This window comes from Diorhabda carinulata, chromosome X, assembly GCF_026250575.1.
Source record: "Diorhabda carinulata isolate Delta chromosome X, icDioCari1.1, whole genome shotgun sequence".
In the NCBI taxonomy this organism is placed as follows: Eukaryota; Metazoa; Arthropoda; class Insecta; order Coleoptera; family Chrysomelidae; genus Diorhabda; species Diorhabda carinulata.
Window position 1 is genome coordinate 54,333,796 of NC_079472.1, and position 26,974 is coordinate 54,360,769.

The 26,974-nt window shown below is 32.4% G+C and overlaps 1 protein-coding gene across 2 annotated transcripts in view; it reads left to right on the top strand.

Annotated features, from left to right (window-relative positions):
- Positions 1-840: 840 nt before the first annotated feature.
- The window catches only part of LOC130902024 (mucin-2), a 551,276-nt gene continuing 525,142 nt past the window's right edge, over positions 841-26,974 (top strand). Inside the window, exon 1 of one of the 2 annotated variants that reach the window (XM_057813821.1) lies at positions 841-1,075. The gene's annotated coding sequence lies outside the window, so the exon portion shown is untranslated. Of the gene's footprint in view, positions 1,205-26,974 lie in introns of both variants that reach the window. The other variant, XM_057813822.1, reaches the window with a different exon arrangement.

Consider the following 26,974-nt stretch of genomic DNA (forward strand, 5'->3'; position numbering starts at 1 on the left):
TCGAAGAAAAAATATTCACATTATTATTCAATATTCTTCTTCTGAACATAGATTTCGACTTTGACTTTTTCTAGAAAAATACAATGTGCTCAAGTTTTAGTATCACTATATAAACCGGTATGTACTAGGATACATTTGTTTTAGAGTGGCGTCTTACTGTTATTGCTTTCAGTCTGCTATACAGCTACGTCAGATGATCGAATGGACAATAAATAATATGGATACTAAATATAATTTTCTGTAAATATTCATACAACAAATATACAAATGTAGGTCCAACAATTTACCAAGTAAACTTGATGATAATTAATATAGTCCAGTTTTTCCAAAGATTTTTGATCCCGGCAACCAATTGATATCAAAATCAATGTAAGAATCGATTTTAAAAATAAGCTTACACCTAGTGTTGTCTATGGGGTTGAATTCACCACTTTTAGAGTGTGGAAAATATAACCTTGAAAATAAGTACAGGAATGGACAAAAGAAGTAATTTCATAATAAAAAATGTATGAAAATATTTAGCTAAGCCATTATTTCTTATGTGTAGTTGAGAATATTCAATTTTCGTGTAAAAAATAGCATAAATTTTAATAAAATTATATAGTGGGAATCACACTTCTATGATCGTAAAACTGTTTTTCTTCAGGTGAAATGGACTAATAATAATATCACACATATTAAATCGAAATAAGCAGAAAAAATTTTGAAACCGAACATTATGGTGACGATGTTCCTATTAGGAAAACCCTAGTTTTTACGTCTATACGCGTCACACAGCGCACCGCGCCGGAATCGGTAGGATCAGGATACAGTAGCAGCAAGGATCTCCGGCGTTCGTCCAGTTCAATCCTCTCCCTACTATTTTCCTGCAAAGCACACACTCCTGCGAGGTAACGGCGAGGCGCCAGTCAGTTGTTTCGCGACTGTATCGCAGTAAAGGTAGATTGTGCGTCTCTTGGCCATACTGATTATATTGTCACGCTGTTGTGTTTACGTAAAATCGAAAGTTGCATTGAAACGAAAGTGTGCTTGTCGACTTTTTGCTTACGAGAACGGTGATTTGTGAATTTTTAATGTAAGCCAAAGAAGCAGTGCATGAAAATTAGTTTATTTTTTGGGATCACTTTCGTGAAACGTGATTTTGTTTGTTTTCTTTTTGTGATCTTTTTTTCTTGCATTTGGATTATTTTGAATTAGTCATTTAGTAAGTAGAACTATCGATTTATTTTGATGAGATTTTTTTTTATTCGCATCTAATGTTTCTCTCAAATTTTTCTATTCTTAGTCACTCTATTACTTAATTCATCTATTAGCGGTTGAACACATTATCAAAAATCATACGAATTTTTCAACTAAGTACTAATTCATAGAAACTGGTTTTTTGTTAAAAATATCTTACAAATACAAGATAACAACATGTCAAACCAGATAATTGAAATTTTATTGAATAATGGTCGATAAAAAAAATTTTGTGGTAACACAAAAATGGATACCGTATTGTGATAAAATAGACATATACAAATACGAAAATATGAAAAATATAATTGTAGCACGTAAGGTTTTTAAGTTGAATTTATAGAACCATATTCATTGTTAAAATATTCAATATTTATTAAAAAAATAATTTCACGTTTTTTAATTCGTATATTTTGACAATATTTACAGTTTACATCTAATAAACATACCTCACATCTATTAAAAGTAAAAAATTTGAAAAAAAATCACTTCATACATCAAATACTTTTTCCTTTTATGAGGGGTAGCACTTTATCTTTTTAAAAACCAAAAGTAATCACCCATCATGGTCGAATCCCATCGTCCTTAATACCGAATTCTGATATCTTAGCGGAACCTTTCACCTTACTCATCACTGACAGCTCCCCAATTTTCGGGAAAAAATGCCATATCGGAATGGAGAAGAAGAATTTTCAATGATATTAGAGCATCAAGAGATTTGTAGGCGTCCAGAAGTTCATCAAATAATTGTTGGAAGTTTGAATTCATATTGTTGTCTAAAAATCCCCTCATCACTCCAACAAATGCCTTCCACGCTCTAAGTTCCTGTATGGAGAGGTTTTTGCAAAATTGTCATCGTCCGGCAATTTTCTTATTTGTGATCCAATAAAAATACATTTGTATTTGAATCTATCACCCTCTTTATTTACAGTCTTTATAAAGGACATTTTTGGGATCTACAAGGGGTATAAACTTAACATTTTAAGATCCCGGCTGAAACTCACTTCTTGCTTGCCAATTTTTTTTTCATAGTGTAGATCTACTGCCCGTATCCAGTATCTTCTAAAACAATATTTTGCGGATCTAAAGGCGCAATCGGTACTGGTAAATATTCGTTATGGGGAACAAATCGTATAGCAAACGGCAAATTTGGATACTCGATCTTGTGGTTTTCTCTCTTAGAATAACGTTCAGTGTTTGTTAGACAAAAATAGCAATCGTCAAAATAGTTAGTAAGCTCTTGCATACCATTGGAATAGCAAAAGGTATGCTTTTTTTCTTTCCATTTATCCACTGCACCAATGAGACGCTACAACTAACACAGCACGCGTGGGGAGCTCACTGCTTATATTGGTCTCCAATTAAAGTAACAAAATATTTGAAATAGGCTTTTTTCATATTTTTGCACTATAAACAGAGAACCGTTTACTATGAAATTCAACACAATACCCATTTTCAATGTTATATTTATGTTTATTATTCTGAATAATACAGTTCAGGTATTTTTTCGGTCATAAAATTTACTGATATTAACCGCCCCTTTATAAAATTACCTACCTGCTAATGTAAACAGGGATAGTTGAGCTATTGAAAAGTGGTACATGTTAGGGCTTAATAAATTATTTTTTCTATTATTGGACGGGTATTTCCATTTTAAAAATAAAGATCTCGCCTGTGTTACGAAAATCTTGTCCGCCAGTGCAATGATACAAAACGTTCGCTACTATTTTTGTTCTGATAGTGTTTTCATATTCCGACAAAAACAAACGCAGAATCCCGAATATATAATATATGTAATAATAATGGAAAATAAATAAGAGTTATCTTTGCTTCTTTGCTAAAGTGGAGTATTAAAGTTTCAAATCATACGAACAAGATGTTTTTTAGGAACATTCCCAATATAGTTAGTTTATGAGTATTTTATTATTAATTCATTGTAAGTCATTTTTGTAATAAGTTATAGACAAATGAATCATAAGATTTTTCTAAAAAAGTGTTAAAAAATCATTCATAAAAACTGCAAACATTATTCTCCTCAATCCCTAACAAAGATCAATCTATTACTACAGTAAACAGAAATTTATATATTATTTATTAATATAAATTTATTTATAAAATTTATATTACGAAAGATAATCACAGAAATTTCAGAACTTAATTGTACATGGGAACAATAAGAATCATATAACAAGAAACAAGCACACACTAAAAATAAATAAATTTATATATATATTTTTTATTTTGAAGTTGAATTTCTAACATATCATTGCCTATTTTGCCAATAAGTTCTCTAATATTGATGACATCTAGTTGTCTAATGTACATTTTTGAACAGGGAAACCTTCTATATACAGTGTATGTACGTAAGTTGACGGCACGCGAAGGTTTTCTAAAAAGCTTCCTCTTCAACTTGAAGATGTCGATATATTTGCGCATGCGTCACTGGAATTTCAGTCATTATGGAAGCCCGGCTTCTATTGGACAATCGTATAAGTGAGTCGTTGTGAAGAATTTTTTGAAACTGGCAAAAAATTGGTATCGAGCTGTTTTTTGAAGGCAACACGCCTACGCAAATGAAAGATAATTTACGCACTGTTTACGGAGACACTAAACGTGGCCGTACCAAATGGTACTGAATAACCATTGGATGTAAGTTAAAAGAGGCTATTGATATATTAATACATCCGCGCGATTAGTACCGTGTTTGCTCCATATAGACCAAAACCGCATTGAAATGAATATTTTCCAGGATTTATTGAGTGGTTTAAGTAGAATGAGGGGGAATATTTGGATCGATTGGGGATAGAACCTGCATTCACCGCCACACTAAAAAAAAGCAGACAACGATCATTTCTGATCTCATCTATCGGAAAAGTGATGGGACGGCTTTTTAGGATAGTCATATAATTGTGATGATAAATATATTCAAAACGTTGAAGTAATAACAGAAAAATATCATGCTTTGTTGTTTGATAAGGTAAAATTGCCGCATTTGAAGAAAAATAAAGTACTTTTCTATCAGGACATCTCACTTTCTCAAACTTCGGTGATCATCATGGTTAAAATCACGAATATGTTGACCATCCAGCGCTTCCACCATATCTGAACTTTAGCGACTTATTTCAGTCTCTTAACTTCGAAATTTCACAAGGGCGTTATCGCATACGCAAATGCCTATTTTGGAAAGAAAGATGGCAACTATTATTTATAAAAGGATTAAAAAGGTCATCGCTAGTTTTTGTATACGAGGTACACCAAAAAATTTGATTTTTGATGAAGTGTGAAATACCTCTATTTCTGACGATACACGATATAGAAACTCTTGATACAGAAATTATTTTATGTTTAGGATTAAAAATAACTTTCAAATATTCAACATTGTTTATTGGATTTAGTAAAAACACTTTTTTAGGGAAGAATTATAGTGTCAAAACTTTGCATTGAAAGTAATGCTCTTCTCTACTAAATATTTTGATTATCTGACGAAATGGGGCATCTTCATTACCAATTTTTGATAAAAACGATACTATTTCAAGGATTCTTGAAAACACAAATAACTCCCTAAGCCACCTTAATTGATTAGTCAGCAAATTTTTGGACACGAAACTTCTTTGGTCTTGGAGAACCAGAGTGTCACCATTCCATCGATTGCTGCCATGTTTCTGGATAGTAAAAATGTACCCAAGTCTCATCCATAGTAACAATTCGGTTTAAGAAGTCTACATCGTTTTCAAATCGAGCACAGATCGAACGCGATGCTTCTACTCTTGCACGCTTTTCATCCATTTTGCAGCAATTTTTCTCATGTCCAAATTGACGTGAACTATATGATGAACGCGTTCGTATGACATATTCAATGATTCAGATATCCGTTTTAGCCCAATTCGACGGTCTGATAAAATCATGTCATGAACTGCATCGATATTTTCGGGGACTGACACAGAAACTGGTCTTCATGATCGGTCATCATCTTCAATAGAAAATTCACCTCTTTTGAAGATTGCAGTTCAATTTTTCACGGTCGCATACGAAGGACATTGATCACCAAGGGTATTAAGCATATCTTCGTAAATCTGCTTACCTCTTAACCCTTTTAAATACAGGTACTTGATGATGGCTCGATACTCCAATTTTTCTATTTTAACATTTCGGTGGACATTTCTTTTCTTTTAATTTATTGCGTAGCTCTGGTTTACTTTTTTGACGTCAAACTTTACACTGACACTTCTAATAAGTTATTGTTCGTTGCTATGGTAACGCAATATTTTGTTTATGCATGGAACTGGTCTAGGCTAACTAGATATTAATACATCCTCGTATCTCCATTAAATTTGTTATCAATGAAGAAGGGACCTTTATATGATTTCCAATAATTCCTGCCCAAACATTAAACTTTTTAGGATATTGCGTATGTTTTTCTGTCATCCAGTAATGATTTTCATTAGACCAATAGGGGCAATTTTGATTATTAACATGACCGAGAGGTGTATATTTGTTATCATTATAATTCAATACATCTTCTAATTGGCTCACATTGTTATCTAGCATTACCATTATTCCTAACGACATAGTCTTCCTGAGTTGGTATATATACCATTCACAATTGACCGTTCCACGTTACTCTAATGGAACGGTGGCGACAAGTCCAGGTATTCCACTTTTTACCCGAGCAACTTTTGTTTTGGCTTTGATTCGTCACATGTCACGATCATTTAATCGTCTTTTGAATCGTCTTGATTGAATTTTTCAGCATTTCTTTGCACCAATCGTCACAAGCTTTTTTTTTAGCAATTGTCAAATATTACGGTATCCAACGCGACAAAATCTTTTAAATAGCCAAGTGTTCGTGCAACATTTGATCTATATAAGCGAAATTAATATCCCAGTAAGCCTCAATAACTCGCTACGTTGATAAAGTCCTACAATATCATAATCATCGCACGAATCATTTCGCGATTTAATTCAATTTTTTGGCAAGGTTGAATGTTTCAAGTATCTGTAAACAACTCAAATTTCACTTGTATGGCAATACGTTCTAAGTACGTTCACCATTACAAAATGTCAAAACCTATGATGGCATATTTGCATCAGTATTGCCATATCTCAATAGTCAAGTAGCAAACTTCGTATGAGAACCAATAACTATTAGATAATATTCAGTAGGATAATCTACATTTAAATGAATATCTTAAAACTATCACAGTAATTCTGAATGGAAAAAATACGTTGAGAATCTTTTAATAATGTGATAAAAATGTAATTTATGGATAATTGCTAAATGAGAAAATAATTATATAGATAGAAAAACTATTTTAATATTAGAATGAGAGGATCGCATAACAACGGGCAGTTGTAACAACGGACAGTTTTTGATGTGTCCAAATGATTTTTTAAATATATATGATTGGAAATAAACAGTAAAGTTTTATATCACGTTTCAATAATGCGTGCTTATAGAATTAAGTAAATGTTTAATGTTTGTAAATGAATGTACGCTTTTAGAATACTGAATCCTAGTACTGAATAATTGAAAGTTTTTTACAAGTAGGATGTGAGAATTCATGATTAAGTTTCCAATTAAATATGAGAGAAAGAATGATGAGGCCATACTAGTCTCGCTAACCCCTTGTTTTAATAATGATAAATTGCAATTTCTGTTCTAAATAAACCCAGTATCAACCCAGTTGCTACGCTGATCACTTGCTCCTATTCCGTGGAACACGAGATCTCATGTCATTGGGTTTTCTATCAACAGCTTCACAATTACAAACCAAGTAAGCAGCTGCCTCAATGGTTTTTTCTTAAGAGCAACAAGCATTATTGATATTCCTTCCGTAAATAATAGTTCTCGGAGGGAAGTCCTGTGAGTATTTTGTCATTTTAGTTCCAATTTACTGCGTGATTCAACTGTTTTGTTCCAATATGTTAGAAAAGGAATAACTCACTCTGTCTACATCCCGTGGTCTAACTTTCTTTTTCCCTCTTTTGTTTTTATTAAAAAAAGAAAGTTGTTTCTTATCATTACAATAATTGAGTTATCTTATAGAAAATAGAACCTCGGAAAACCTTTTTTTCTAAAGTTTTCTACTACGATCTCTTATTTATCGTTCTTACTCAATCCTTATCAACTTGATCTACAGAAAAACAGGTTTTCCACAATAGTTACTGCATTGGGTAGTTGTCACCTTACGATGTTTCAAACCCATATTGGTTTAAGGTCAAATTATGGCAAGCATCTCAACCTAATACCGATAATGGACAATAATCCTGTTTTGAAGTCTGTAATGCATCTTTATGCTGCAATCTGCCAGGACAATCATCTAAATTGATCCCAATCGATACCATTACTAAATAGTCATCAACCAATTGTCCCTGCTGATTGGAAAACTGCTTGTGTGCAATCCGTACCAAAAAAGCGGTTCCCAAAACGATTGCTTCAGTCCCAGCTATTGCCAAGGTCGTTGAGAAAGTCGTTAGCAGGCAAATCTTGAGATACCTAGAGTCTGCTAACAATATCAGTAAACATCAATTCGGCTTTCGTAAACATAGATGAACCAGGAACCTTCTGGCCTATCTCACCAACGTATGGACTGATGCTATAGTGTATTATGATGAATCTCGAACAATCGCACAGGAAATATTGGAGGCTTCTGACAGAGTTTGGCGTGCCAACCTTCTAAAAAAGGTTTGAGGTCAACGCTGATGCTCTCCAGGGATGCACCTTGTCACCTACTCTCTTTCTGCTGTAAAACAATGATCTACTCGACAAAACTGCAAATCCGATCTATAGTTTCGCCGACGATAGCACACTGGTGCCGTCGTTTAAATCAATAAACTCGGCCAACACACAAATCCTTAGGCAATTTTAGCAATGAAGAATGACACTATGGCTCAGAATTTGGTCCTGTTTGGACATAAAATATCACTACCAGTTCCTCAAATTCGCCTGATGGGTGTTGGGGTTGGAAGCAATATGTCCTGGCATAATCACGTAGCCAATTGAGCTAAGGCAGCTTTGTAAATACTTGGAGCCCTCTTTAAGACCAAAATACTATATACAACAGATTCTAATCTTCTACAAAGCCAAGATTCGTCCATATTTGGCGACTTATAGGCGATCTAGAGTTGACCAGAAGCTTGGACAGCCTAGAGCATAGAAGAAAGGTCGTCCAATTGACTTTGCTTTACCGTTACCTGGAATTGGAATTCTAGCCTATGAAATCAGCTGCTGCAGAGGCACGGCAAGTACTACTAGCGCTACTCGAGTACAATAGGGTTTACTCTCACAGTATCCAATATTTTACACTGTTTGTAACCTTTTATATACTCTGTTTCTCCTATAATTACAAAAAAGGGTTCCTTACCTCATTGGAGGAAAATAGTGTTTCCCAATTTCCATTATTCTAAAAATATTCACCAAGAAAATGACCTCCGTGTACTTTGGTCCTTAACAGAACATATTCTTCTCAGTATTGTGCTTTGGTTTCCTATTTTTCTCTTTTATATCTGTTACGAATGATATAAACTCTGTTTTTTTTTTCACGACAAATATATTGTTATAAGTTTCAGTGATATCGTCAAAAGCGGTACAATGAAAATAACTTCTCTCATTTAATAGTACTTGACAACTGCCTCTTATGCTAAAATTGAAGAAACTTTTTACAATTTACCATTTTTATCAATTCGGCCAAAATTGAACATACTTCAAAAATAGTTTATCCAATGTCTTTGCTAGGTTATCGCATTTCTATTGGATCGAGATCAAGAATTCTAGTAGGTCTAACTATGACATCCTAGAAAATCCTAGAAAATCCAGCCTCTTGATGATATTATTGGCAATTTTAGCAATGTGTGATCGTAATTTAAAATACAGAGTATTCGTTCTGATAAATAGTGCATATCCTCTTCTAGAACTCTGTATTCGTACTGTGAACTGCCATATGAAAAATGTATTCATCAGAGAACAATATGCGTCCTTCATCTTTATTATCCCAATAATCTTAATGAAGAATAGCTTCTTTGGTCTTTGGTTTGGTTGTTAGCGCGTGGGTTGTTTGTTTGTTGTTTCCCCTTTTTCTACAATTAGTCCAGTTCCCAGAGGATTTCACCTTACAAAAGGTGGTGTAGAAGATTTTATTTTTTTTTCGTTTCAATGGGTTTAAAAAGTGAAATATCAAAAATGTAACTAAATCGGGGCTCCATACATCTTTTGGTAGCCGAAAAATCTCGAAATTTTCGGACATTTTTTGGTTTTTTCGCAATATCTCGGAAAGGAGTGATTTTCGGCTATCAAAAGTTGTGTCGAGCCCAGATTTGGTCCTATTTTTTATATTTTACTTTTTATACCCATTAAAACGAAATAATAGAATTAAATCTTCTACCCCACCTTTTGTAAGGTAAACCCCATTTTTGGTCTCTGAGAACTGGACTATATGGTATATTCCGAAGTTGTATTGAAAATACGTTTCCTACAGAAGTATTGGAGAGGAACTTTTGTATTGTTGTAAAAGAAATAAAGAAGCGAAATCATTCGAAACAGATATTTTTGAAGGATTCTTGTTAAAAATTTATGAATGTATAACGATTAGCTGTGCTTAAAAGGTTGGTCAAGTTTAACGAGAAGAAGTACTTTTGTATTTGGTTAGGTTAGGTTTCTTTTGTTAACGTACTGTATCCAAACAAACTTCAATAGAATCAGCGTATCAGTTGTCATTACAGCAACATGATGATTGTATGATACTCAGATTTGCAAGATTTGCGGGATGTTTTCATTATAGATTGTATAGATGGTTGGATAATCAAAAATATCTAATTTGAATGTGAGGCTAGAATTGAAAATATCTGTAATTATATTCGACACCTAATTTTTTGCTATCCAATCAGATTTTCCACTGAACTATATTTCAATATAATCGTTAACACAGATAAATGTAATGGACAATTTCAACAATATTGATGTGATATCACATAAAATAGGACATTCAATTTGTTTGTGATGAGTTTATAGCACATTGTGCTGATGTAGAGTCAGATAATATTACACCCCCATCTTTTTTATTTGATTCCATCCAGGAAAATCCCTGCCATAAGATAACATAAAATTTCGCAGTATGATTCTAAATATAAAAAACTGAGCGTCTAATTCATTTTCACACAGAGAAAACTACTAAAACTTGAAATTTGAATCGTAGATTTTCTAGATAGGAGAGGAATATGGAAGTCTGTTAATCAAGATCATTCATTTCAACTTTTTCACAAAATACAATCCTCCAAATTTGAGTAGGGAAATGGAAGGATATATTTTTGAAGTTGAAATCTTCCAATTTTATGTTCACGGGTAAAAAGTGTAACACTCAATTTAAAAATCGTCAAATGTATTAATTGTGATTATGATTGATATTTCTTCATTGTTCTCGATCGTTACGCCTTTATCTCCCATCAGCCATGCAATAAACTCTTAGAGAAAATTTTTTCGAAAACTCACATACTAAAAGTTTATGAAACTACTTTATATTTGTCACTAGCGATTTTAAACTCATATTTAATCATCTTTGTTAATTATGATAAAAATATCCTCTCAAATTTTCTGAATCTACCCTTCACAAGGGGAGTAATGGAAAACTATTAAGCCATGCGTAATTTTTTATTGAAACAATCACGCGGACGAAGTTTCATCTCAGAGGATGAAATAGATGAAGCCATTCATCAATTTTTTGAGAGCATTATATCAAACTTCTAAGTTATGGAAGCTTCAGCTACAAAAGTTTTTATTGAAGTAGATGGTGATTACTTTAGAAATATATAAAATCATTTTCCTATAAAGGCGTGTAAGTTTCTTGTATCTTAAAATATACGAATATAGCATAACCTATGTATAGGAAGAGTGTATTATAGAAAAAATGAATGTTGTATCTCTTCATAAGAATAAGGGGGTCTCTCTAAGTCAGGGTTATTGTAAAGACGATAATATGTAACCAGTAGCAATCAATCATTGGAACTCTCTTCAAATTCACAAAATATGCACCAAATGAAGCAACTTTACACCAACTTATGAATTAATAAATAATAAAGATACAATTGTTCCGAACATCTCTTCTGAGAAGTTAAAAACCTACTTTTCTATCACCTATTTCAAAATTAACAGCTAAGTAGCTTCATGGCCAACAAGACGGCGGTAATTCAAAATTAGTAACTCATATTTCTTCTCTAATTACTTCTTACAAAGACAAGCTTCACTGCGTAATTTCACTTAATTTGTATACTGTTTTAATCTGACTCGAAGGACCAAAATGTTGCTTGTATTCAAAGGGCTGATTTGTTAAATTGATATAAACTATATTTGATTTATATTTTGTTCATTAAAAGTTACTAAAAGTTCTAATGATCGACTGATTTTGATTACATATTCTTGTCTTCACAATTAACCCCCAAATTTTCCATATTACAATGATTTTGTTAGTTCCGTATGAGTGTAGGTTGTGATGCAGTCAGATTTTGAAAAATTTTGATTGTTATTTCGATGGTTGTTCATTTAAGGAAAAATCCTCGATAAACTTGAAAACTGTTTTGGAAGATATTTGAGATAGTATTTAACTATATTTGAATTGAAATAAAGAATATCATCACATTGTTTCTCTGTTTTTTTCCAGTTTTAGTATTAAAGCTTCATAATGTACTTGGAGATTAAAAAAAAAGGATATCTACTTTAAAGAAATTGATTACAACTTTATTTTACAAGGATAATGGTGTTTATTTCAAGTTTATAGGATCAAGAAACTAAAGTTTAGATTGTTTAGGAAAACTTCCGGCCTGTTTTACAAAGTGCTACTGGCTAGAGTGACTAGTCGCTATTTTGATAACAAAAAGATTTGGGACTTGAAATTTCATAAAAATGTAGGAGTTTTTTCGTGGTTCTTCAGATAACTTGCCTCAAATAGATTCCCGTAAAATGGCTAGTTATTTTGCCAATAATAACGATTTCAGCTGAAATCAGCGGAATACAAGTTCAACTTGTATATCAGTTATTTTTAAGGCGTTTTTTACTATTGATAATAATAATAATATGCCTTTTATGTCTTATGGCGATAATGCAATAAGGTAAGTTCAGTTGAAGAGGGAAGTGAAGGGTGAAAGAACAGCGAGCCCCGAATTAGACCGGAGCATGAGGCTGGTAAGAAACATTATCATTTTACTCCAATTTGTAACGAAAACATATTTGCGGTTCAAAGTGTCCAATGTCCCGATTGTGCTGCAAATACCGGAGGCTGTTAGCATGCTGTTGCGTTCTTATCTTGGATGTATCAACGAAGCAAAGAACCAGTTTTGATATCTGTAAATTTCCATTGGTCAAAATCAACATTGTCTTCAGTTAGGGCCACTGTTAAGTTTTTAAAAGTCTACTTATGCGTTCTTTCCATTACTATTGAACTAACAATCCTTATATTATTTCACTCGTTTAAAAATACAGGTGAATACGCATCTGATGTTAATCTCTTTATAACATTTTCCTCAAACCATATAAATAGTAATGCATATAATCGAGTATACGAACTCAGTATAGAATAAGCTGCTTGCCCATTGTGGCACAAAATGCACGAAAAACTTAGATTTTTCACCCATTTAGAGTATTCTTGTTGCGAAAATTGGAGTTAGTGGATAGAAGGAGAAAATTGGAATATCTTGATATTTCGGAGGTTTTTAAGACAGTATATCTAAATACAACGTATTATTCTTACTATTTATTTGCATATTGTAAAAAAATATATAAAGTTTGGAAATTGATATTCACAGAAATCAGAGTACCAATTCTATTGTTCTGTTTTGTTTTTAATAATCTCAAAAATTAACCTCCAGTTCTTTCAAATTCATTTTTATTACAAGATCACAGTAGAACCGATTACATTTATTCGAAAGAACTTTATTTGGTATACATTTTTGAATAATACAAAATTTATATCGAATATTTTGAATAACAATAAAAAACACATATAACAGCAACTGATTTTCTAGACATGCGAACGGCGCTGATGACGTAGTCTAGTGGAATAACGTATTTATTCGAATTTTGAAAAATAATTGTGAAGTTACTCTAGAGAAACCTAGTAAATTGCCAAATTTATGCTATAAGCTGCTATATAAGATAATGATCCAAATGTTGTAACCAAGCTCAATGGAGGAAAATAGATATATCGTCACAAAAATCGTTTCATTTACTACATTTTTTGAAATTATGCCTTAGTTTTGGTGCGCAGTGTATGATAAAATGATGAAAATATATAACTAAAAAAATAGTGTATAGTTAAATACCATAGGATATGATAAAGTTTACATTGTTATTGAAAATAGTAACCTGCTTTCATCTACGTAACCCACAAATTCATTATAAACAAAATAACAGACTTTCTCATATCACGTGTATTCGTATAGATCTTACTGTCGTGGGGAAAGTGGTTAACATTTAGAAACTTGAAATAACCTCCATTTGCCTTCATAATTACTAATCATTACTAATTGTCTAGTATATTACCGCTAATTAATATATTTCAGTATATTTGAATATTTGTTATATTTTTACACAACAGAAATAAAGTTGCTGTATGATTAATTCAGTTTCATTTGTTCAGTTAACGGCAAACGATATAAAACTAACGTAATGAAGTGAAAGTTTATTTTAAGTTATTTAACAAAACTCGTTCGTATGAAAAATTATGAAATGAACTAGTTCAACAGCTCTAAATATGTTTTTTAGTATACAAGTACTTCTATAGAGATGAAATAGTTTCTACTAAACGTTAACATTCAATAAGTAATTTAATCAGTATAAACAAAAAGTTTTCCTTAGTAGGAAATCACTCCAATCAATCTTTTAAATGATGGTTTGATTAAAGTTTGGTACATTACTTAGTTGAATTAATAATTTTCAAATATTCATGATCATTTCCAATCCCGATAACCTCATTATAAGGAAATGATTCAAATCACGGTGATGACACAATGACACTGAAATCAATCTCCAAGCGATGAAGGAATCAGAATTCATTTTCTACCATTCACTCGGAAATAAAATATATAAGAATTATTTCCTCGTCACATTTCCTGTTGATGTATAATTTACTCGGCGTATCGCGGAGTTAAATTTCATTTCATTTTAATATTCATGATTTTTTAAGGTATATACATAATGATTATTAGATACAGGGAGTGGTACGACAAGTTCCCATAAAAAGTAATACAGGATAAATATATTAACTAAGTTAGAATATCTGGAACCGTTGGTGATATTCTCTCTGATTTCAAAATTGCTGTTCAAACGAAAATTTGCTTAAAGCAGCTCAAATCGCACGATCTGGGGGCCAATTCTGATCACCGAAACAAAAGAGTTCACAACCTCGGAATATCTTATGGGACAATTGGAGTGTTTCATTGACTGTACGCCATGTGGCACCATCTTGTTGAAACCACATATTCACCACGTGAATATCATGCAATTACGACAAAAAGGGCTGCTCGATCTGCCTAATTTTCCAAAACGTATGGTCCAATCATGTTTCCAGCCTAAAATACACACCAAACAGTGACACGTTGTGGATACATTTGTTTTTCGAAAATCACATGCCGGCTCACAAAAGCGATAATGTGGGCGATTAACAAATCCATCAAGGTGGAAACGTGTTTCGTCGATTAGGATGATTTTGTTCTAAAAATTAGCATCCATAAGTTGATGCTCACTAATCCATTCAACAAACTCTCTTCGCTATACATGGTCATTAGACTTCAGTTACAGTGCTAATTGGATTTTGTAAGCATAGAGACGCAGATCTTAAGTGAGTATACATTTTAAAGAGGGTCCACGACGCGAAATTTAGCTCCTGGATTGTCACTGATACTCTCACGCACTGCTTCGATATTGACATTTGGACGACTTATTTTTGGACAACCATCGATTAGTGTGTTTGGGATTTCCAACAGGTTTGTGTCTGTCGGAATTTTATAATTAATCTATTCACGATTGAAGAAGTTAAAACACTATCAAGATCATATTTTGTATAAAATTTTCAAACTGCGGTCGCCAAGCTACCATTTTGTCCCAAATATTGGTCAATAATAAAGACACATTGTTTTATGGTGTAAACTGTCAGCTGTCTATTTTTTTAGGGTTTTCAACACTTCACTGCATAAATGGTAGCAAATTTAAATGTGGGCTCTAAAAAGCGACAATGTGGGCGGTTAACAAATCCATAAAGGTGTAAATATGCTTGTTTTAAAAATTAGCATCCATAAGTTGTTGCTCAATAATCCATTCAACAAACTCTCTTCGTGAAACATGATCATTAAACATTAGGTATAGTGTATTTTGGAAGCATGGAGATGCAGATCTTTAGTAAGTATACGCTGTAAAGAGCGTCTACGACGCCAAATTGAGTTGCTCGATTGTCATTGATACTCTCACGCACTACTTCGATATTGACATTTGAACGACTTATTTTTGGACAACCATCCGTTAGTGTATTCACGGTTGAAGGAGTTAAAACATTATTCCGACCATATTTTGTATGAAATTTTCAAACTGCGGTCGCCAAACTATCATTTTGTTCCAAATATTGGTCAATAGTAAAGACACAGTGTTTTATGGTGTAACACTTTGTTTTTACTAGCACTAAACTATCAGCTGTCGATTTTTTTACGGTTGTCAACACTTCACTGCATACTTGGCGGGAAATTTAAAACTTGCGTTAATTTTGGAGCACCCTATATTAGCTTATATATTAGTCTTTTTATCGTTAAATTTCCGTGCCATTTCTCAGAACAATAACACTATATAAGGATTTTGTTTTGTTTTATCGTTCACTTTCTTCATTGACAAAGATGTTAAAAAATTCATTGATTTGTCAATTTGACGTACCTAAACTATATAATTGCATCTCATTATCCTTTAATATTTATGTTATACAGAATTACGAATACAAATATTAACTGGACTGACAGCAGTTCTTCGAGTTTGCATAAGGTTTATGCTTAGAACTTTTTAGTCATATTGAATTCTCATTATCTGCTTGTTACGGATTTTATCATTATATAAGTTTGAACACACGAGACTAACAAAGTTTGAGCTCGATATGGAGTCATTCAATTGCACTTACAAACCCGGTAATGAATTTTGATCGGAATAGGAGTGAGTATACACGACAAAAACTAGTAGAAACTTTTGCTTCTGTTGATGACAAGTATGATAAAGAGCATTAGAGTGGTTAGTGGAATAATTTTTTGAAACACTTTAGTGGAACTGCGATGATAAAATTGGTTAGTTTCATAGAGAAGGTTGATTGGGTGTGACTAATAATCGCATTTGTAGAATGTTTTCTGTTTTCAATTGTTCACAATTAATAGATAACGGAACTCATAGCGTTAACGTATATAGAATACATAAAGGTATAAAGTTGTACGTGATACTACATTGCACTGTATTTCAAACATGCTATAAAAAATGGGTATAGTTAGAATACGATAGCAATTCGAGAAGTTGCCTTCAAATCGTCGTATAAAACAGCCACAAAACACATATAATTCTACTCTGTCAATTTCAATGAAACTATATATATAAAGTTAATCGATAATACCTTCTACATCAATTTAAATTCCACCAAATAAGAATAATAAATATTGAAATGAAGCAGAATCTATTTTGATATTCATTTATTGAGTGATTATAAATTCACGTATCAAGGTTGTCAATAGCTTGATTAAAGTCCTAATTGACGAAAAATATCAAATAGATATTCACATACCAAAGGAGGAAAATGATGTGCCTCCTCCCGTGGATAGTTTCAAGAAAAAAAACGCGTTTTTTCTCTTAAGGTCTGTTTGCAGACGCAGAGGATATTAAAGGTCATAACTAATAATGACTTCTGCAGGTCAAATAAACTTACGCTTGGTACCATTGATGATGTATCTCCTATTTTTGCTTATTTCAATTCTATAACAACATCGGGAATTGATATAATCGATTATATTGTCTATTGTAGAGGCGAAATTTATGGTATTGAATTCGCAAGAGAGATTCGGAAAAGGATATGACATTTACTCAATCATTTCGCCAAAACAAGAAAAGAGATTTTTAAGTAAAACAATAATTTTTGAGTCGTTTTGTGATCATGGAGTTATTCTGGGATCCCGAGATTGCTTGTACCTTCATTACCGGGAATAAACTAAAGATGATTCCTCTAGTTTTTAGAGACTCTGATCAATTAAAACGAGTGATGAAACGATGGTTTTTTACTATGATCCGACATAGTGTGTTATTGGAAAGGAAAGGTCGTGCAAAAAAGCACTGAATAATGATAGTGGGAAGGTTATGCTTTCGTTTTTAGAAGCGACGATAAAATTAAGCGGGCAGAGTACGAACCTTTTGACTCCAAACACTCATAATATTTTTATGGTGCCATAGAAAGTTTAGTCAGATGTTTTGAAAAGTGTGGAAATAAAGTAAGAATGTATTGAAAAATTATGACAGTTTATTGTTAATTATGACTTTACGTAAATACTACGTAAATATTTTGCTCAACTATACCAAACTGTTCGTTAACAAGGTATGAAGGAACATATTTGAAAAGTAATTTGAGAAAACTTCAGTCATGTGGTGAAGATATTTAGTTGCTTGTAGAGCTATAAATAATGTCTATTACTGTTATTAATACAAGCATAAACTAGATTTACATACGCAAACGTCATAACTGCTTCACTCTTTAGATTTGCGATTACTGTTTAATTTATATTTTGAGTAAGATTGTAAAATCTTTATGGGATATGCGAATGTGATGAAAGATTATTATATTAAATAGATTATTAGATGAAGTTGAATGGAGTAATATATTATTCAGTGTTATTACATTGAATTTCCGAATATCTGTTGACTAAACTTCAGTCATAAGTTTATAAATAATCCAATACATATCCATCTTCACGGGAAGCTTACATTTTCCATTTGCTGGTAGATTTTTTGTCTCACTAAGTTTCAAGAGCAATTTCTCATTCTTGGGCCATAAGTTGCCGTTGATTATCACCCGCTCATCCGTAATCTGAAATTCCGTTTACGCTGGGCTCAGATCAATCTTCTTATTCTAGAAATATGTCAGTAGCGATAAGCAGACTGTAAATGTTACAGCCCGCGTATCCTTTGAATTTCTAATATGAATATTTACTAAGAAAAATCACATAAATATGTATGTTACCAGATGTAACAAGTAGAGAAATTGTTTTTCATATTATGATAAAAATGAAAAGTATTTACGCTGTATTCTGTTTTAGGTATCAAAATACACTATTTAATTACGCTTTCTTAGAAACGTCGACTAGCGTAGGCCGTTAGTATTGATCTGTTTTCAACATGCTTACGAGTAAGTACCTATCAGGGACTTATTGAACCGCGGTATAGTTCAAGCAGTAAATAAGAAAATCCTTTATTATTATACTGCTAAGCCGTAACGGGCTTTTCATAAAAAGAGTTATTGACACTCTCATTTAAGGTTGTTTTTATTTCTTACCTACAAATGTAGGTGTTGTGTGGGTGTTTACTTTTTTTAAAATTTATTTATTCCTGATAATGGGGGAAGCATTGGAAGCAATCATTTTGGTAGGCGGAAATGATGATGATATAGAGTTTATGATATTAGAACATATTTTGATAAACAGAGATGTAAATCCGGTTACCCCAAATTTTAACATCAATAATTTAATTAATGAAGAAATTCCTAAGAATTCACCTAAGAATTCCAGATATAGTTATTTAAGGAACTGGTTATCGTGTAGATTGTAAGCAGTAGTTACCCCCTCATCCCAATTTTGTTCCTGGGACCTGAGGTGGGACACAATTCATGAATCACTCAAATTTTAGTCCCATACGAATTTAATTTTGGATAAAAATTGAATTAAAGTGTTAACTATATTTAATTATAGTATAATATTTTAATTATTATTATTATTATTTTAAAGCAATCACTTTGTTCCTAAATAAACACATACCTTGACATGGTTAGGAAATTTTTTAATCTGGTCGGAGAAGTCAGGGAATTCAAAAAAACACTGTGGACACCCTTAATATTTAATTTAGGTTTAACTGCGTTGTGCATTCTTTTAAGAAGACTTTCTTATCCTACACGGTTAAGTGAACTGAGGAAGATGTTTGGAAGATCAACACAATCAATATTAAAACCTCAACAAATATCATCTTTGAACAAAATTTGAACAATTTGAATTGGTTAACTCTAGGAAGAATGAATATGTATGCAGAAGTGGGTTCATCTATACTGATAACAAACTGACAATTAAAATTTATTCAATTATAAGCGATTGTAGGTTACATCTTTGAATACATATGAGGGGGCTAATTCGAAAGTGTACAATCTCCATATTTTAATAAAAATTTCTAGATGTCCCATCTGATTTATTTTTGAACCTAGATTTCAAATGAACCATCATTTCATAGCAAATCTATAATCTCCAATGTATTTTATGCACATGAAACATTGGGCTTAGTTCCATACTGTACAATCTCCACTAATAATTTACTTCCTATAACAAATGTCTTAATGATTTTTGTTCTAATAACAAAAAACAAAAAGTACTTTAAACTCACTACTAAACTACTAAAGCTCAATATATATTTTAGGTTTCTAGGTTCTAATTATATTTAGCCATGACTTAAAAAGCATTAGCTTATTTTTAAAACCAACAATATTCATAATATAGATCTCATTTTTAATACAGAAAAATGATTTATGTGTCTTTAAAACTCATAAAATATTTTCTGACAATGACCACATTTATACAATATATCTAAATTCTAGAATGAAATATGTTGCAGTCTATTCAAAAGTTTTTTTGATTACTTTGCAAAAGGCTGATTGTTATTTTTTATAACAAAAATTAAAGTGTAATTTCCTGCACGTAGATATGGGTAGTAAAACTTACCTCATTTCCTCCTCTTGTGTCTTTTTCAAAAAAATCTCGATTAGCAGCATAATATGTTGTTTTATGATTCTAATGGTAAACACTTTTCCTGTTATAATGAATAAATTTATCATACTGTTGAGAGTCTTTTAGATATTCGATTTAGTCGGTAGTATTACAATTATTGTTCAGCAGAGCGACCATGATGTTTGAGAAGTTGTTAGGTGGTCTTTAGTTTTTGTTCTTTTTGACAGTTCAACAATAAGTGTTTCACGTTTATATTTCCGTTACAAGTTTCGCATATTGGTGGGTTGTCTCGTTTAAATAAATAGGAGTGTGACACTTTGGCGTGCCCCAACATTAAACGATCGATTTTTATTTGATCCGTACGATTTTTGAAGCTGTTTTTCCATGGTTGGACGGATGGTTTTATAGATTTTAATATCGACTACGATCTGTTCCACTCACCTTGCCACTGGCACTGTACTTTTGTTTTGATTGTCCCTTTATAGTCGTTTGCTATCACTTCCCGTACTATTGTTGTTTTCTGCTGCTTATTTGGTACATTTGTCTTTTTTTCGTTTCCTGGGATGCCTGTGTATCATGAAAACCAAATAATAATACGTCTTGGTTTGGTGGATAAGGTGTGATTGGGTTTTAATAAGGATACCTATAGGGTGTTTGGGAAAGAGTTGCTGAATGGTTCGTATCGAGCTCATGGAGTCTGTAATTATGGCTATTCTATTGTATTGATTTCTTCTAGCGATGATTAGTGTTTTGGTGTTTTGGAAACGTCGGTGTACAGAAAATGGTATTTTTTAAGCTTTGTTTCGGAACGATTGTGTTATTAGAGAACGGTTTGTTTCTTCTTTTTTCAAGGAGTTCATGTTGACGTTGATGGTGGGAATAGGGATTGTTCAAGGAGGGGGGAAATGCTCTTGTATTACTTCCCAATTTGAATTATGTAAAATTGGGTTGTATATAATAAATTCCCTGTTTGTTGTAGTTGTTTTCCTTTCCATCGCGCGAAAATGGAAAAATACAAGAGCTTAAGTCTAGCAGTAATTTTAATAAAATCTCTCTTATTTAAATTTATACTGCGCCTGCTTATGTCAATATAATGCCGGATTTATTACTGCTAGCACAATATGCGGTTCAATAGGTCCCTATTTTGAAATTCTCACATTCATATTAAAATTCGGTGACAACTCAAAGCAAACAAAATTTGAATGGACAATTGATAGATTGGATTGTATGAAATAGTAGTGGCAGTAACTATTCTTCTTTTTAGCTTATCTTTGCACTCAAATATGACGTGGTTTGCAGTTTCTTCCCGCTTCATGCATCAGCGGCATTCTGGATCGTTTGTGATGTCTATAGCATGAAGATGGCGTCTAGCATAATTGTATCCGGTTAGTAGCCAGTGATCAGTAGAATTCTGCACCTGTTTAAGTAAAATAGTAGTTGGTACGATAGACATAGGATTATTCATAAGCTCCTTCGCTTGTTTCATACCAGGTTTTTCAATATATATTCTCCGCGTAGTTTATATATATATATATATATATATATAGGTGCTTCACGCAGGTCTTTTAGGCTTATAGCATTGGTGGGATTCTTTTCCTCTCTTTCCTATCTTTTGCCTTCGTTTTCTAGTCCCGAGTTCCTCTCTCTATTCTTGTTCCTCCTTGTTCTATGACCATCATTTTTTTTATTGCTCTAAAATCTGGTAATCTCTGTATGTGGCCCAGCCACTCTATTATTTTGGATCTTATTATTTTGTTTAGTTTTTTAGTTCTGCTTATCCAAATAGATCTTATTCCATTATTTGTTCTCCTCAGCCATAAACCTCCCTCATTTTTACCATCTGGTGTCCTTCTAAGTATTTTCCCCATCTAATTTCTCTTCTTCTGCTTTGTTAAGAAACCACATTGCGCCTCCGTAGCTCACTGTTGGTCTTATTATTGTCTTTTCTAGATATAGCTTCGCCTTTCTGGAGATTTTTGGGGATATTATTATCGTGTTCAGCGCCCCCTTTTCTTCGTTCAGTTGTATTGACAAACATCTCATTGCACTTTTCCTTTGTGGTGTTGTCATTATCATGAAATTCGATTTATTTTCGTTGACTCGTAAATTCAATGTCTCTGCCATTTATATGAAGGCTCTGCAGTTTTCCTTAAGCTTGTTTTCCGATGTTGGAAGGATCACTACATCGTCTGCTTATACCAGAAGTTGCGTTGTTCTTGTTTTTAGTATCCCTGTTATATTCAAACCGATTTCACGAACTATCCATTCTAATACTATATTGAACAACGTAGTGGATAAAGATAAAGATCTCCTTGTTTTAGTCCTGCGATGCTCTGGAAACATCTTGATATTCTTCACCTTCGTTTTTGTAATAGCTACACTTTCATCTGAACCAAGACTGGTCTCTGGGCCTATTGGTTATTTTGCTGATTCCAGTGTAAATTAACCTCTTCGTTTCCATTGCTGTACAAATGACCGGCCATCTAAACGAGCCATGACTTAGCAGCTCTTGTACGATTTCTTATCACTCCAACAAAGCTAAGCGTCAATAGTTTCAGCTAATATGAATTTTAAGGATGCACCAGTGATGATGATGATGATTCCGTTCAGTCTATAATGTGATATCTTCTTGATATATACTGCTATTATTTTCGTATGTATAACACTCTTTCTATTCGTGGGGTGAATTAATAAACACTATATCTTAAATTCTTAATTCATTTACACACTATACAACACACTAAACTTACAATAATTTACTCATAAATATCACTCGAATAATTTCTGCGACTACTTTTACTAATTCGTTCTTTTCACTACGACTCTTTATTTAAAACCAACTAACTACGTTTACACAAATCATTTATATACCCAAATAAAGTTCTAGAACAGAAGAAATGAGTAAATAGAGAATGAGTAAATAGACATTCCTAGAAATACTATGAATAAACCGCCAGCTACTAGAGAAATTATATAAAAACGAGTTTCACCATTTATGAAAAATGTGAAAGACGCCATTCGTAAAGCACTGCGCGAATTCGTCTTATTCTCTAAATTCCATAGTACCTAGACAGGACCGGCCTAGGGAACTGCTAACTTGTTCGTAACGATACAATCTTTTCCAGTTTTAGTTGCCTATATTCAACTCTTTTAGTCGCTCTGATAGTTGAGTATCACGGGGGCTTGTCATACTCAAACTCCCCATACAGGTTTATGATAGAATAGTCACCATTTTCTAAGCCAAGCCGTTGCCGTACTCGACAAATAGAATCCCTATCCTTCCACTAATTGGAAAAACTCAGTGGCTTTATTCACTTTAAAAGAAAGTGGTACAAATAAAACTTTTTATGATGATGATCTCAAAATTTGAAAGCTGTTCTCGAAAGACAGACGAGAAAACTTGGGAACTCGATTTATAGTGATCTTCATCCGTCAGATTTGTTTATTGGTATAGAATGCTAGTTATTTTCAAAATATATCTATTTCAATATTAATTAGAATTTATTTTAGTATTATATCAAATTTTATTATATATAAAGAATTGAACAATTGTAGACTTTTTATCGTTTGATTCCATTTTCGGAGATCCATGGGAAATGAATTTGGTAACAATAATACCGTTGTCATAATATACAGTTACTTCAAATAGGAAGGCACTGCCCAATATGGTCTAGCGGTACACTTTATCTATAAGTACGAAGCGGAAAGTTTAACTTATACAAATTTGGTAACTCACCTAATAGAGATATTTCAATGCAAATATCCTGACATTTTTTTATTTTCCAAGGGGGAGAATATAGAGAGGTTTATTCATAGTTGAATTATCTGGGACCGTGTAGCAGCCCCACAATTTTTATTATGGTATATTAGTTTTGTTATTTCATTTCTTCCTAAATTTATTTCACTAACAAATAAAAGCGGTTACTTTTCTTGAGTAGGTACTTACTGCAAAAGTCTAAAATACCCTCTATATTGTTAGTAAAAGTACCTCATCTGATGATAAATAAAATTTTACTCATTCTGTTTCTGTTCTGTTCCGAATAATGCTCTGTTAATTTGTCACATATGGGCAGCGCATGTTGTTTTTCTAGAAAATCTATAAGAGCACAAAACTTTTGAATTTACAAAATTAGCTCATTAAAAGCAATTCATACCTGAATATATCTAATACAGTTCTTGAAAATTAGCTCTGCTAGCTTAACCTACGTCCATATGTGCAATATCAACAATTGAGGACTACATTCGAAGATATCAGGATTGTTATAAATAAAATTACAGCTTTAAATGATACGATTTTGAAGATCGCATAAGTTGAATATCGGTGTTGTGTAATTGAGCGATTTTAGATTTCCCCACATACAAAAATCCAGAGGATTATGTCCAGGTGAGACCGGGGAGTATTGGTGTGAAGATGCTCGGTGGATCCAATGGTTTGGAAAAACGTTATTCGAAAAGTCGAGTATAATTACTTCAAAATGTGGCGGAGCATCGTCATGTATGAACCACATGCGCCTTCTAAAAATTAGATGTACATCTCATAAAAGAACAAGAACTGGAAGATCATTTCATAGGAAATGAGTCTGACCAGTGAACCATGCAAGAAGGAAAAATGGCCCTATTGAATAATCTTTTATGATGCTAAGCCATACATTAACTGAAATTGAGTGTTGGAACCGTGCTACAACTGTTGCAAGAGGGTTTGCATCCGCATCTAGTAGCGTCAAAAAGTAAAATGAAGCGAGCTCATTTATTAAAAGCAATTCAACATCGTGTATCTCATTAAAGACGAAACTTATAACACATGTTTACAGGGAATTATCGGTTTGAAATACCTGTATATGAATTTAAATAATTTCAATTTAAAAATTTATGCAACTAGTTACTGTTTTCAAATATAATTTTGACGATGATATATCGTTATTATTAAATGGATAACTCATATAAAAAAGAGTAACAGATTTTACAAAATTGAAGGAAAATTATTCTATTGAATTCTAAATCTTAAGACTCTGAAATTAGGAAATGTACAATTTATTCTCATTACCCATCAAGCACTACACGAAATATTTAGGTGAAGGAATTGGATAATTGGAAATCTAACCAACAGCTATGGCGTGAGTCATAGTAAAAATATATAGACAGCATAAGATTGATGTAACTTTAATCGTGAGAAAAGCCCTTTATGAGCACTATTTGCTTCTAAGAAGAATTCAGAGAAAGGAAATCGACAGTAATTTGTTTCATGGAGTTTATTTTATCGAGACCATAGAATAAAATTATCTGGAATAATACTGAAACGATAATTATTTTGGAATAAAATAATTGTCTAATATATAAACATATATAAAATTACGAAGATAGAATAGATGTGAACAATACAGCCAGAATACGAATTAGTTTTATTGTTTTATAAACAATAGTAAGTGTTATTTGAAGTTTTAGATTAAATAGTGAAATAATATACCTATTCAAAGTGCTTTTCTGAGATAAAAACAACGAGATATTCATAAAGTGTACTTCGAAAACAATAAAAACGTGGTAAAAGTTGTAATGTTACAATGTAGTCATTATAAAAATCCTATTCTACTCGCCAATAAAACTTTTTGTTAGTTTTGTGTAGATATTCAAGTCTCTTTCTCCACGAACAAATGCATTTCCAATATTTAACTACATCTTCAGATTAATTGTTAACTCATGAGGCTGGGAAGTTAGACCCGACGTCTCTAGGCATAAACTTTTAATGGTTTTTGAGTTTGCTCCTTCTAGGGCACATAATACTATATGTCCTGCTTTGAAAACGTCTTCACCCTATTGGTCTACTTCTGGCTCCAACATATTCCATGATGTTTAAAAAGGTAATTTCAATTTTCCTCATTTTAAGAACGATTCTTAAAGACAACTTTTTGTTCAGGAAATTACATAAATTAAAAAAATGAAGGAAATACTACCAAAATCACTGAAAAAAAAAACACATGACAAAAAAACTAAACAGCATCAAAAACCCTTACAGATTGTATTGTTGTTCACCGCTATAGAAGCCAAATTCAGCGTCATCTAGTGACACGTGATGTTCACCAAATGAGGAAAATAAGTGATTATTTCAAATGGATCACCCTGTATATTTTTTGCTTTTCGAAATATTTAAGAAATACTCATTATTTTTCATTTGATGTTCCCTTTGCCTAAATCCATAAATATAATAAATATAGCTACATTTGCGTTAAAATAATACATTTAGGTGGCTATAACTGCTGCAACAAATTTGACGTTCCAATAAATTGTTATTGTTGAAGTTTATTGAAAGTTACAATGGATCATTCTGAAAAAGAGCGAATTGATATTTTAATGATATTAGGATATGGTGATAGGCGTAGAAGTCAACAAGAAACGTGTAATATCTTTAATAATTTATATCCTAACCGAAATCCCATAACAAGATCTACTTTGAGTAAATTCATTCCAACATTTTTACCATCTGCTGTAATCGCCTTTACTGTATGTTTTCTAAAATTCGTAATTTTTCTTCTTCACGTAGTTCCCTGGATATTTGTCTAGTACTCAAGTGTGGATCTACTTCTAACTTGACACAAACATTTAAAGATTTATATTCAGTTGCTGTAAGTTTTCTGTGCTATGATTTGGATAAATATTTTACAGTACCAGTTTCGATAAACTTTTTACTAACCCACTAACACGACCTTGTTACGAGATTTGTATTAGCACATAAATTATCTAAAATTTTCAAATTAAACGAGTTTTATCAATT